Source organism: Mus musculus, chromosome 6 (assembly GCF_000001635.26).
Source record: "Mus musculus strain C57BL/6J chromosome 6, GRCm38.p6 C57BL/6J".
NCBI lineage: Eukaryota > Metazoa > Chordata > Mammalia > Rodentia > Muridae > Mus > Mus musculus.
This window is the reverse complement of record NC_000072.6, coordinates 125,511,570-125,526,108: the sequence shown is the minus strand read 5'-3', so window position 1 is coordinate 125,526,108 and position 14,539 is coordinate 125,511,570.

Sequence of the window (14,539 nt, the reverse complement as noted above, 5' to 3'; positions counted from 1 at the left end):
CAGATTGTCCTCTGACCTCTATGTGTGTGCCCTGGCACCCCTCCACCCCTTCACACATACACACACACACACACAAACAGGAACACAAAATAAGTATTTTTTTAATTAAAGGAAGAACAAGATAGACAGGATGCTCCCACTTCTCCAAGAAGAAGGATAAAAAGAATACATATATCTTCTATTTAGTAAAACAATAAAAAAAATAATAACCACAAAACTTAACAGTTACCTATTAAGGATAAGTTTTAAAGCCTGGGACAAATGACTGAGGTGCCTATTTAACATATCAAAGCAGACTTGGCCGACAGGTTCTCCCAGCATCCCTCAGTTCCTACCTCTTACAGGCTATGATTGACACCCCACCACTACCTACTCTCTCTCTCTCTCTCTCTCTCTCTCTCTCTGTGTCTCTCTCTCCCTCCTTCTCTCTCTCTCCCTCCCTCCTTCTCTCTCTCCTTTCTCTCCCTCCCCCTCTCTCCTTCCTTCCCTCCTCCTCCCTCCTCTCTTTCTCTTCCCCTGACCTCTCCAGCCCAGGGGCTTCCGACAGAGGCTCTTTCCTGTATAGCCCAGACATTTTGGATACCCGCCCTCTTTTACCTTTTGCTCTCCTGGTTGCTCCACACAATTCTTCTCTCTCCCCTTTTCCTTCCCATCCCACTCTCCTCACATGGCTCAAAGTTGTCTACTCTGGTCTCTCCGAGTGGTCTCTGCCTTTGGCTATGCGCTCTTTTTATCTACAGTAAACTTTTTTCTCCACCGTACCTAGGAGCAGCCATGTCCTTCCTTTAAGGGACTCAGCCTCTCCTAGCTGAATCAATCTTCCAGTGTCGCCCTCCTTTGTGTGGATCACTTGCCCATGCTGGCTTCTGACACCCAACACATTTGGCTCCAGATTTTACATCCCGGCTGCTCCACCTGCTCTATCCATTCCTCTCTACTCAACTACTTGGTAAGTGTCCTCACTCTGGCTCTTGGAGCCTGCTAAAATGTCCTTTGAAGCGCCACTAAGTAGGCATTGCCTTCCTGCCTTCAGGGACCCCACCACGTGGGCAATTCTACTTACTAAGACCTTGCTCCTTCCCCTCTGCTGGAACCCTCCCTTTTCCAAGTCTCTCTCTGTGCACCTCTTAGCTGCTTTCTTCTCTGTCTGCTCTAACCACTTGTCTCTCCCCTTCTACTGGGTAAGCGCCACTGGCCACTATGGGGCTCCCTGCGTTGTGTACTTTACTATGAAATCCACACCAATGTGCCAGAAAGCCTTCTCTTGCCCTTCTGGGTAGGCATATGTAGGCATGGGTAGGCATGGGCAGGCATGGGTAGGCATGAGCAGGCATAGGCAGATATGGGTAGGCATGGGTAGGCATATATAGGCGTGGGTAGGCATGGGTATGCATAGGCAGGCATGGGTAGGCATAGGTAGGCATATATAGGCATGGGTAGGTATATGTAGGCATGGGTAGGCATGGGTAGGCATGAGCAGGCATGGGTAGGCATGGGTAGGCATGGGCAGGCATGGGTAGGCATGGGCAGGCATGGGCAGGCATGGGTGGGCATGGGTAGGCATGGGCAGGCATGGGCAGGCATGGGCAGGCATGGGTAGGCATGGGTAGGCATGGGCAGGCATGGGCAGGCATGGGTAGGCATGGGTAGGCATGGGTAGGCATGGGCAGGCATGGGTAGGCCAAAGGCTCACACCAGTGTCCTCCTCAATCATCTTCTACTTTATGCTTTTATCAAAGCCCAGCTTGCTGAGATCAATGAGTTTGTGGTATTTGTTTACACAGCAGAGGTGAGAGACCATTTACAGGAAATGTAGCTGTGACACCACAAGGTCCCACCCCATTGTATGGCAAGCCCACGGACACCCCATCACGGAGTACCACTTCCTACTTGGCTTCCCCTTCCTGTGCAGTCTAGCATCTCCGGAGATCCTTCGCAGCTGGGGCTCATGCAGACAGCTGGGATCTCAGGTGCAGATCTTGTGACCCCTCTTCCCTCGTTCTGGAAGGTCCACAGCTCCACTGTTATCCCAGGCCTGGTGACTACCGTGGTCCTTCTCTGCTTAGCAAACCCATGCCTGTTCTAAGATGGCATTGTGTTACGTGCAGAAGGGGAATTGCTTGGCAACACTCTACCCCTTCCCCTGCGCATTCTTTCTACCACCATCACCCTGCTCCTCAGTGCTCCCTAAATCTCAGAAGGAATGATTTGCCCATGATCCTTTGCCAATCATCGGGGAGCCATGCTATCTCAACTGTCACTAGTTCTTGGTGGCGGTTTAACCACTTAATGAGTCTATTCATCAGCAATCACCATCCACTGTAAGAAGTCCTCCTCCAGAGGCCCTTGGGCCTGAGGGTGTTCAATGCCCCAGTATAAGAGAATGCCAGAGCAGGAGGACGGGAGTGGGTAGAAAGGGGAGCACCCTCATAGAGGCAGGGGAAGGAGGGATGAGATATGGGGCTTCTGTGGAGACCCGGAAAGGGGAAGACATTTGAAATGTAAATAAAGTAAATATCCAATCAAAAATGAAATAGTTATAAAGGATTAAAAGAAGAGGATGAGGGGGAGAAATGGGGAGAGGGGGGGAGGAGAAGGAGGAGGAGGAAGAAGAAGAAAAAGAAGAAGAAGAAGAAGAAGAAGAAGAAGAAGAAGAAGAAGAAGAAGAGGAGGAGGAGGAGGAGGAGGAGGAGGAGGAGGAGGAGGAAGAGGAAGAGGAAGAGGAAGAGGAAGAGGAAGAAGAAGTCCTCTTCCACAGCCAAGGCAGATAGTGCAGTCCTAGGCACACGGGTGACATCAGAATAACTGTGTCACCTCTAAGACCCACCCATTGCAGAGAACAGTCTCCTGGAATCTGTGTCATGGAGTTTCCTCCGCCTTTGTTTTTTGAGGCAGAATCTCTCACTGAACCAGGAGCTCAAAGACCCGTTAGACCAGCTGGACAGTAAGCCCCAGAGATCCCTTGTCCCTGTCTCCTCAATGAAGGGATGCATACGCTGCAGCACCCAGCTTTTTTACATGGGTGCTGAGAACTTACGGTCCCATGCTTTCACAACTTTCTCTCCCAGGCCCCTGTAAAATATAATTCGACTGCCCATCCTTGGTCAAGAACCATTAGAAAAGGAAGGAGAGACAGCAAGATGGCTCCATAGGTAAAATCAGTCACTGTGCAAGCTTCTTGACTGGAGTTTCATTCTGGGGACTCGTGAAAGGAGAGATCCAACTCCCAAAGCTGTCCTCTGACCTATACACACAAATGCACATTCACACATGTTTAAAAGAAAAGAAATCATGTAAAGTGTTTTCAGGGGTCCCGTCATTGGGGATAATGCTACACTGTCACTCTGGGGCTGCAGTGTGGGACAAAACAAATGCGGACAGGTGCTTCTTGAGACTCCCAATGCGGTTGCCTCTTGGTAAACCCTGCCTAAACTGAAACTGCCTTAATTCATGTTGCCATACTCTGCCACATGGTCTCCGGGTTCATCCTCATCCTCTCTGCCCACCCTCCATCTGGAGAGAGTTGTGCCACGTGCCTGTGCTCCAGGAAAGAAACAAAACTCCGAAACATAGTTTCAAACGTAGATGAGTATTGCTTTCACACCATCACATTGTTGAAAAGTCCTCAAAAGCCATGGACAGACTGTGCGCATGTAATTCTATCACCCTGTGTCTTTCTTTTTCTTTTTGGAGACAGAATCTCCTTCTGTAGCCCAGGCTTGCCTCAAACTCACTGTATCCTCAGGCCCCAATTTTAAATTTAATATAGAAGACATCATAGTCTGTTAGCAGCTGCAGACAGGTGCCTTGTCCTCTAGCCAGGAGGCTGGTGTGCAAGGTATGAGGGCGGGGAGGTGTTCTCTCTACCCACCCGCCCACAGATCACAAGTTGAACAACTCTATGTCAGGTATGCCTCTCAGCTCTGGCCCCTTCTCTGTCAGCCTTTTGTCACCTGGATTTTCAGCAGGTCTTCACTGGTATCCCCTGCCTGTACCACTGTATCCACTATTCGCTAAGCCACACCCCTACAGCACCTAGCAGTGAGCTAGAAAGAAACAGAGGGCCAGGGATTCTAGGAGATGGCTGGAGCGACTGATACAAGGACAAATCCCAGCTGGTGGCAAAGTGCCAGGAATGTGGCACAGCCTAAAGAGTTACTATAGGCCAAGGAGGTTGGACAAGGGTGAGGGAGAGTCAGAGCAAGAGCCACAAGAGCCAAGGCCACGGAGGGATCCAGCTGCCATCATAAAATTGAAAAAAAAAAAAACATTAAGGAAAAAATGTATCTTAATTTCCTTCCTACAGCCCCACCCACTGGACAAGAGGGCCTGGCAGAAGCAGTCTACAGAGAAGGTGTGTCAGTGTCCCTCTGTAATAAAACACTGGAGTAAAACTATTTAAAGAACAAACACTATTTAAAGTATATATACATCAAAGATAGAGTTCTTGCCTAGCAGGTACAAAGCCCAAATGCTGCAGGACAGTATGGAATGCAGAAGCTACATCGAGGTTAACATGAAAGCAGCCAGTCACGGGAGAAACACTAGAAACCCTTGCTCTCTGTAACTGACTGCAAATGCAGCAGGCCTGGGAAAAGTGCACACATTAACAGCAGCTCCGAGCCCAGACTTTAGATGAGAAGGCAATGTTGGTAATGGACTGCATTTAGTCTACATGTGTGCACTTCCCTGGTAGTAAATTCTCACTAAGCACCAACCATAGGCAGAGACAAGATGGGAACCCTCCACATGCGCCCGTGGTTATTTACAGTTCTCGACACCGCTGGGCCCTTAGAGCATCAGCATACTCAGACCTTCCTAACCTGTCAGCAATTGATCATACACCCAGATCTTCATTCTGCCTGCCTGGAGGAGGGGGCAGACTCACCAGCACTGTGATGCCACATAACTAACAAGCTGACTCCACCACACACACACACACACACACACACACACACACACACACACACACTTTGCTACCACAATTCATGAAGCTTCTGCTTCCTTACATTCTAACTGTCCTCCTCTCCTCCCTGTCCATTTACAGCAGACAGCCCCATCCATCCCCAAGGATACAGAGACAATTCCCCAGATAAAGGGACACTCCCATGAGCTTTAGTTTACCCCCCTTACACTTTTAACCTAAATGGATTTTTTTTTTAAAGCCAGAGCCATTTGTGCAAACATGCTGGCTCTCTGAGCCGCACAGTCTGATAGCTCAGGAGTTGCTCTCATTCATTTTTAAAGAGTCTCTTAGGAGACGCGACCTCGCCGAGCTGAAATAAAAAAACACTCAGAAATGTTCATAATAGAATAAGATTCAGTTATTTTGCTAATGATCCTGGAATGCGAGCAAATAAGCAATTGATTTAAACTGCAGCAGGAGAAAGGTGAGTGCAGGAGAGTTGGGAAGTCAAGCTAGGGTCTCTGATTCTCCTGTGCCTATGCTCAGACTCACCCAGGGATGCTCCAGTAGGATGTAAAGGAGCTCTCCAAGTCTGAAGGACCCTGAGAATACAAGAAGCACATGATCTTCCCACTGCAGCGACCCCCTTGGACCACACACTATAATACATCCGCAAGAATTAAGGTATAACCCAAGAATGCCCAAACAGTGAGGTCAATATGGCATGGTAGTACTGTCTGACCTCAGTACAAACTGGGTGGGAAAACGTTGGCCAAAGAATAAATGTGTAAACAATACTGTCCTACGGCTGAAGCTTTTTTGTAAGAGACAAGAGAATGGTCTGCTGTGAAAGGCTAAGATGGCTCTCCTAGAGCAAAGATAAGTATGGCCTCCTCATTCCCACCCCTTCTGGGATCACTCATTGGCATAATCAAGTTATTCTTGCTTAAACCTTGTATTTCTATTCTGGCAACAACTGTGTCTTCTGGGATATGTAAGAATTTCAAACTAAACTCCTTATAATTCAGGTATCCCAACCAACTCCTCCTATACAAAAGCCAAGGTCTCCCTTCTCCATCCAGTAGGTAGAGAATCTTGTGGCCCCCTCTTAAGCAGAGACTGTATCCTCACCAACATGAAAGTAGTTACAGAAAACTGATTGATCATTACCTTTCTGCTCCTCCAAAAGATTTTTTTAGAGCCATGGCTCTCAGAATAAGAACTGAAGAAAGCTACCTCAAGACTACCATGAAAGAAATCAGAATAGCTATTTTTATACATGGATAGTGGGTCATATAAAGAAAATAACAAAAGGAGGGAATGAAGTCCTGTGGGACACTGTGATGGTTTGTATATGCTTGGACCAGGGTGTGACACTATTAGGTGTGGCCCTGTTGGAGTAGGTGTGTCACTGTGTGTGTGGGTGTTAAGACCCTATCACTAATTGTCTGGAAGTTAGTATTCTGCTAGCAGCCTTCAGATGAAGATGTAGAACTCTCAGTTCCTCCTGTACCATGCCTGCCTGGACACTACACTGCATGTTCCATCCAACCTTGATGATACTGGACTGAACCTTTGAACCTGTAAGCCAACCCCAATTAAATGTTGTCCTTATAAGAGTTGTCTTGGTCATGGTGTCTGCTCACAGCAGTAAAACCCTAACTAAGACAGACACATGAGGTCCAGCTTCCAGTCACCCATTCCCCCCTTCCCCTCAGCACTCCCCCTCAGAAAAATGTCTGTAACCTCGGGCACTTTTAGCATCCTTGTGTCTTTTTCAAACCTAGAGTCTCGGCAATTCAAGTAAACACTAAGAAACTCCTCCGAAGACCCCAGAGCACCGCTGGGCAGCTAGCACACCTCTTGCATCCAAATCTGTCTCTGGTCTTGATTTTCGCTTCTCTTATGGGGACTCCCAAAAACCTCAAATTCCACATCACTCAGCCCCCACATCACAATAGGCTCTAACCTTCCTACCACCTTCCCAATGGGTACAACTTTCAACTCACCAAGATACTCCTGCCTTTGCTTTTTACTATCCAACGAGTATTCCTCACCTTAATGACACAAATAATTATGTTAGCCCAAAAACTTTCAAAAAAAACAGGGAAGTTGGACCTCAAAGAGTCATCTGCTGAAACAGTGCCTTCTAGATGGTGAGTAAGAGAGACCTGAAGCAAGAGCCAATTGCTGACCTAGTCTCATCACTGGACTGAACATTCCCAACAAAACAGATGGAAAGAAAAACAAAAGACAGCTTTCCATTGCCCAAGATAGGATCCACACCACATTGTTCAGCAATACTGTTAATTCCTGTCATAACTTAAATGAAAAGTCACAATGTCTGGAGTCTTTGATGTCCTGAAGATGAAGGAAAAGGATGTTCTCTCATCCCTTGCAGCAGAAATCTACAGAGGCAACACCAACCTTGATTTCCAGATAGAGTCTCTACAGGAGGCAAAGTGACGTCATCTTCATCATAAATCCTAAAAGACCCTGAGAGAGACTGCCATCGGCAGCTCAAACCACTGCTGTTATTGAGACTCCTGCTGACGTCAGAGCTGCCAAATCATCCTGCACGCTGACCAGCTAGCTGAGCTGGAATTCCAGTGTTACTGGCCACTTCACTCCTGAACCTTCACTAACCAGATCCAAGCAGCCTTCAGGAGAGCCATACCTTTGGGTGGTGAATGATCCCAGGGCTGACCACCAGGTTTCATCTCAACCTGCCTCGGGGTTAGAGGGATATCTGATTATTGTACGTAGAAAACCTAATTGTTAGCAAAATATAGAAGCTTAAATAGATGTCAAATGCAATTAGGTGTGTCCTGAAGAGACTGCAGTTTGGGTGTGCCTCTCAAAGCCTCATAGGTAAGAATGCTAAAGAGTGGAAAGTCCCTGCCTATTTTAGCACACGAGGCTTGGGAGAGGTCTTGTGGTCTTTGCTCTATAACCCGAGGCAAAGCCAGCTGGATGGCCTTGAGCCGCCTCACCTTAAAGGTGAAACAATTAGGCTCCTACTGACTTAGCTTGGAGCCCCTCCAGCCCACCCCATATACACACATGCATACATACACACCATGACTCCTGTAACATGCTTCAGCCTACTAGGGGGATAGGGGAGACGCTAGAAACTTTAAAAAAAAATAGCAATTAGACTTTGACAGCTCTCTCCGTTTGATGTGGAAGAATCATCATGGAAGGAACTCTGGGTATGAGACAAAATTTTCTCTCTGGGCTGGCAGGACACAGGTAAAACGCTATTCTAGGAACAAGAGCCAAGGAGCCCTCTTGGGTTTGGAAGCACACAAGAGAACTGTAGACTAGTTTGGACCAGGCTGGCCTCAAACTCAGAAATCCACCTGCCTCTGCCTCCCAAGTGCTGGGATTAAAGGTGTGTACCACCACTGCCTGGCTGACACAATCTTAATCTATAACCACCTTTTGTTTTGTTTTGTTTGTTTTAAGATTTATCTTTATATTTTTAAATTATGTGTATATGTGTGTTGAGGAGGTCCTCTGCAAGTGTGAATGCAAATGCCCATGAGAGTCAGAAGAGGGAGCTGGGAATTTGAGTCACGGGCAGTTTCGAGCTGTGTAATGTGAGTGCTGAGAACCGAACTCGAGTCCTTTGCAAGAGCAGTATGCATTCTTAATGACTGGGCCATCTCTCCACTGGCCTTATGTTTAACAATCTGTCTTAGGGTTTTACTGCTGCGAACAGACACTATGACCAAGGCAACTCTTTATAAGGACAGCATTTAATTGGCACTGGCTTACAGGTTCAGAGGTTCAGTCCATTATCATCAAGACAGGAACACGGCAGCATCCAGACAGGCATGGTTGCAGGAGGAGCTGAGAGTCCTACATCTTCATCTGAAGGCTGCTAGTGGAAGACAGACTTCCAGATCAGGGTCTTATAGCCCACACCCATAGTGGCACACCTACTCCAATAGGACCACACCTTCTAATCGTGCCACTCCCTGTGTCGAGCATATACAAACCATCACACAATCTAAAGGTTCACACCCACAACAGCCACAGAGGATGGCTCTTCTAAAACAAGCACAAGCATGGCTTCCTGGTTCTCAGACCTTCTATGCTCACCCATTGGTGTAATCTTTACTCTTGCTTCCATCTTATAGTCCCGATTTTGTAACATTTGTGTCTTCTAAGCTATGTAACAACTTGAAACAAAACACCCTACAATGCAGGAATTCCAATCAACTCCTACCACTGAAAGCCAACGCTTCTCTTTAGCAGTAAATAGATGATCTTGTGGTTCCTCTTAAGCAGCCACTACACCCTCATCAACATGAACGTAGCTATAGAAGGTTAATTCATCATCACCCTCTTTGTCCACCACCACCCCAATTTTTAGGCCCAAGTCTCTCAGAGGATTGGGGACTGGTGAAAGTTACATCAAGATTAACATATGAAAGAAGCCAGTTGTCAGACAAACCCTGGAAGTCCTTACTCACTGGGCTCCAAACAGCAAACAGAGCATCCCTGAGAAAGCAGCCTTATTCGAACTGGGACAGATAGGAGCTATGTAGATGGCCTAAACATGGTCACTGATTTCCTGACCCAGTGCTTCTAAGAACAAGCTTTTCCCTCAGTTCACAGACCCAGCCCCATTCTCAGAAGTGCTTTCTTTTTCTTAACAAACTGTCTCTATTTCTATCTCTAACCAGGTGTCCCCTGCTGACCAAATGTTTTGCCCTCAGACACAGAGATCTGGTAACTTGAGTGGGTGGCCACAGACTCGACTCCTCACCTATAACACTAGGTTCAATTCCCAGGGCCAAAAAGAAAATCAAGAAGAATTTATTTCCTATACTTATATCTCAGAGTCTCCAGTCTGTGACACGGTGAGTGATTCAGTTGTTTCTGGGCCTCTGCTCTCTGAGGCAGAGCATTATGACAAATGTGGCGTGCTGGGTCAGAACTGCTCACCTCATGGTGGCCGGGGAGCAAAGAGGAAAGGGCAGAGGGCAAGATAAACACTACAAAGGCACACACACACACCACATGCTAGTGACCTACTTCCTCTGACCAGGCCCTACCCCCTAATAGTCCAGTTGGCTATTTATTAACCCATTGTCTTAGCTAGGGTTGCTGTGACGAAAACCCCATGACCAAAGAGCAAGTTGGAGAGGAAAGGGTTTATTTGGCATTCACTTCGAAATAACTGGAAGTTACTACATAACTGGAAGGAGTCGGGACAGGAACTCAAGGAGGGATTGACCTGGAGCAGGAGCTGATGCAGAGGCCATGGAGGAGTGCTGCTTACTGGCCTACTTGCTCATGGCTTGCTCAGCCTGCTTTCTTATATAACCCAGACCCACCAGGCCAGGGATGGCACCATCCACAATGGGTTGTCCCACCCCCACTGACCACTAACTGAGAAAATGGCTTACAGCTGGATCTCAAGGAGGCATTTCCTCAACGGAGGCTCCTCCTTTCTCTCTGATGACTCTAGCGTGTGTCCAGTTGACACGCCAAACCAACAAGTACAGCCATCAATCCACTTAGAAAGTTGGGTGCTCGTGACTCGGTCACCTCTCAAAAGCTGGCAGGCAGCCAAGCCTTGGAGAGACAAGTTTAGAATCAACCCTGATGAGAGTGCAAGCTGATGTCTGGTGTTGTACGGCTACTTCCTCTGCACTTCCTTCCTGGAGTCAAATCTTAGGACCCCAGGTCTTAAATATATATATATATATATATATATATAAATCAGGAAGCTCAGAAATTTGTGATTCGCAAGCTCAGAAGACTCACTGGTCTCTTCCCTCTGCCCCCTGCCCCGTCCCCCCACCTCCACCCCGCCCTGAGAGATGAACATGGAATGGTTTCTTTGGTCATTGTTGGTGCCCTATTTGAGGTGAACAGATGTTTGTTCAAACCTCCCTTAGGAGGGTAACCCAACAGTTGGGACAGGGAATTGTACCAGTGCCTCCCTCATTAGCCAAGCACAGGGACCCTCACTGGTCATCTTCCCATGGCCCTTTCACAACCCACCACCCTGGTACTCTCTGCTTCCACCGTATGCCTCCCATTCTCCACCCCTCCCTCCCTCTGCCAAGGTTTTCTCAGCTGGCACCTCCTCCATGCAGCCTTCTGCAAACCCTGCTGTCAGACTATCTCCTCTGCTCCCACAGCTGCCTCTGCAGGCCCCGGGAGAGCAGCCCAGGCCTTGTTCTCAGGCTCTCAGGCCTTTGCCTCCCTGTGCAGACTGTGAGCTCCCGGGGTCTGGAAATGAGCCTATCACTGACCCTAGTGTCTATTCTGCCTTTCCTGTCCCCATCCTCTTGCGGGTTCTGCCTCAGATGACACGGAAGCCTTTTTCCTTTATTACTAGAACCAGGGCCATGTTTGTGTTCAGTGGCCCTAAGGGAAAGGCTTTACCTCTGTCTCTTGTAGCTCCTGCCCTACAAAGGCAGACCCAGCCAGACTTTCTGTTTTCACCTCAGTCTAGAGAGGCCACAGGCTCTGTATTGCCTAGCTGTCACCATGACTATCCCTGCTTATTCTAAGCAACAAGCATTCTGTCAAAGCAACTCTGATAGAGATCAGAGGAAAGTGCCTCACTCCTCACTCCCTCCTATACATATGCATTTTTACAAATTCATATCAAGGTGGGGCTGGGGGAGCACCCAGGCCCGAGGATAGGGCATTGAACAAGCTTTGAAGATCCCTGGCTTTCAAGTCATCTCCACTCTGACAGCAGGGAAGAGAGAAAGCAAGGAGGCAGGACTGGCTAAGAACCGGGAAGGGTGGAACAGCCTCGGAGAGCCCTTAGAAGCCAGCTTGTCCTCGATTCTCCAGAAACCAGGGGGCTGGAGAGGGGTGCCAGCCAGCCACAGAGAGGCATTGTGTCTTTCTGGGGCTATGGTAACAAAGCACCACAGACTAGGTTGTTTAAAGAGAATTGTACTGTCTCCAGACTCTGGAGCCAAAGTCAGAGATCAAAGTGTGGGCAGGTAGGTATGGGCAGAGTGGTGTGGGCCGAATTGAACCCTCCTGTGGGCTCTGAGCGAGATGGGCCAGGCTCTTCTTTCCTAGCTGCTGATTCTTTCTTTGCTGGCAATCTCTGTGGTCCAGTCGATGAAAAGTCTCCAAACTCGTGAACCATCTCCGCGTATCTTTGTTGCCTCCTTATTTCCACTTTAGTAGGTTTATTAGCATTGTCGAACATACATAGCAGACTCAGGGTGTGGTGGAAACTCAGGCAAGAAGATCCTGCGTTTAGGCCTAGCTAGGGCTACATTTTGATACCATCTCAATAACAAAGTAAAGTAAAATACAAGGGAGATGGTGTCTGAGCAGCAGCATCTAGCACTCTGCTTCTGGTGTGTAGATACAATGTAACAGTCCATCACTTCTGCCACTAGTACTCTCCCTCCCATCCCTCTGCCCCAACCCCCCCCCCCATGAAGGACTGCAACCTTAAAAGAGAAAAGAAAAATTAAATTGACTCTTAGAAACCATTTTAACCATTTTTAACTCTACAGCAAAGCAACATTAAGGTTCACTACCGGGCTCCAGAATTTTTAGTCTGTCCCACCCTGAAACTCCATATCTGTGCATGAAACCTTGGCTTCTTGTTCTCCCATGTAATCTCCAGTCTCTAGTAACCACTGTTATTGCCTATCATTTGACTCTCTTCTAGGTCCCACTTAACTGGAATTGTCCAGTGCGTGTTCTTCTGTGGCGGGCTGGCACTCTTTTCTAGGCAAGTTCAATGTTTGTATAGGACAATAATCACATGAGACTAAAGCCCCACCCACTCCAGTGTGACCTCGCCTTAACAACCGGCTGCATCTGCACCAACATGATTTCCAACTGAGCCGGGCTTAGGTCCCTAATTATGAATACAGGGGACACAGCTCAACTTCCTAACAGCCTCACTTGTAGACAACATAAGGAAGGCTATATGAGTATGTTTTGTGTTGTTGACCATTAACACTACTACCTCCAAACTGACCCCTCTAGCAGGGGTTATTTCCTGACATTTTTTTCCAGCCCAGCTAACTCACTGCTCAGGAAGGGAAGGAGAGGAATTACTGGCAGATGGCCCAGAGCATTCTCTAAGTGAGCTCCGAGTCCCAGCCCTGAGACTTCAGTATGACCTGCCTGACTAACAGGCAGCCACTCTGTCCTCTAAGGGACACCAAGTACCAATCCACCCACCTACCAGGGCATAAGCTGCCTGGACCAGGAGGCTTCCTCTGCCCACTAAATACCATTTCCTATGTTCCACAAATAAAAATGAACACTGTGGTATTGGCCTGCTTCTAGCTAGGCCCTGGAGAAAAGGTCCAGCCTTTGCCCTGGGAAGTTTTGATGGAGGTAAAAGGAAAAATAAAATAAAAATGAAATCTACTCTGTAGATGGCAGTTGTGGGATCAAATCAGAAGGAAATGCATTGGAAGCTCTGGGCTGAGCAGAAAACCACAGAAAGGAAGGAACCAGCCATGCAGATACTGGGAGAGAAAGATCCTAACTGGGGCCATAGCACTCACTGTGGAAATAGAGTTCAGAGTGTGTTGGGGAAGGGGGACAGTGTACCAAACAAATAAATGATAACACCACAGACCCTAAGGAGGCTGGGTATCACCCTGAGAAATGGAGACCCAAGGAAGAATGAAGGGCCTGCCTAGCATGCTTCACGCCCTGGGCTCAGACGAATGAGAATGGAAAGCCTCTTGCCTCGAGAAAGCTTAATCCAGGACCAGTCCCCAGGAAGCAGTCTGCTGACTGACCGTGAAATCCAAGCTAACCAACCATACCTGGGCAAAGAAAGCGCTTTGCTGCCCAAGAGTGAGGATCTGAGTTCTGGTCTCAAGAACCCGCCTGAAGGATGGTAGCAAGCATCTCTGATCCCAGAACCCCTACAGTGAGCGGGACATAGAGAAGGTGATGCTCTGAAGGTTTGCAGGAGAGCCAGCCTGGCTTACAAGTCACCAGACAACAGAGGACCCTGTCTCAAGTATGGTAGATAAAAGGACCTATGAGGCCGTTCTCCGATGTCTCCGTGTCCACCATGGTATAAGCACCTGCTCACTCTCTTGTTCTCGCTCTCTCATTAAAAAAAAGAGAACAGAGTTGGCTTAGAGAAAGGTTAAGTGTGAAGAAATACATAGCTCTCGGCTTTCAGAACCATTTTCTCTACCAGGATTAGATTTAACATTTTCTATCCAAAGTGGGGCAAAGTTCATTGTTTGACTTTTCCTCTTTAATTTTAAGTTGAAAAGGAAACTGCAGTTATCTTTGGGTGAACCGCTTTGCCTCAGAAAACTGGCTATCTTGGGTTAACTCCATGCCATACATAGACAAGACAGAAGGCATGTTGTGTGTATGTGGGGGGAGTCTGAGCTCACATCTCCAAGGAACTGGACTCAAAGACCAAGAGTAAGCATGTCTCCCTCTTTCTACCTCTCCTTGTACCCTTTGGGCTGGTATTCCTGGGGCAGTTCCTCTGCCAGAAGGATGGTCAAGGGATAGGGACAGGGACAGAAAACACTAGAGTTTCGCTCTGTGTGTGTGTGTGTGTGTGTGTGTGTGTGTGTGTGTGTGTATGTGTGTGTGTGTGTGTGTGTGTGTGTGTGCTTGCGTGCGCGTGTGATGTAG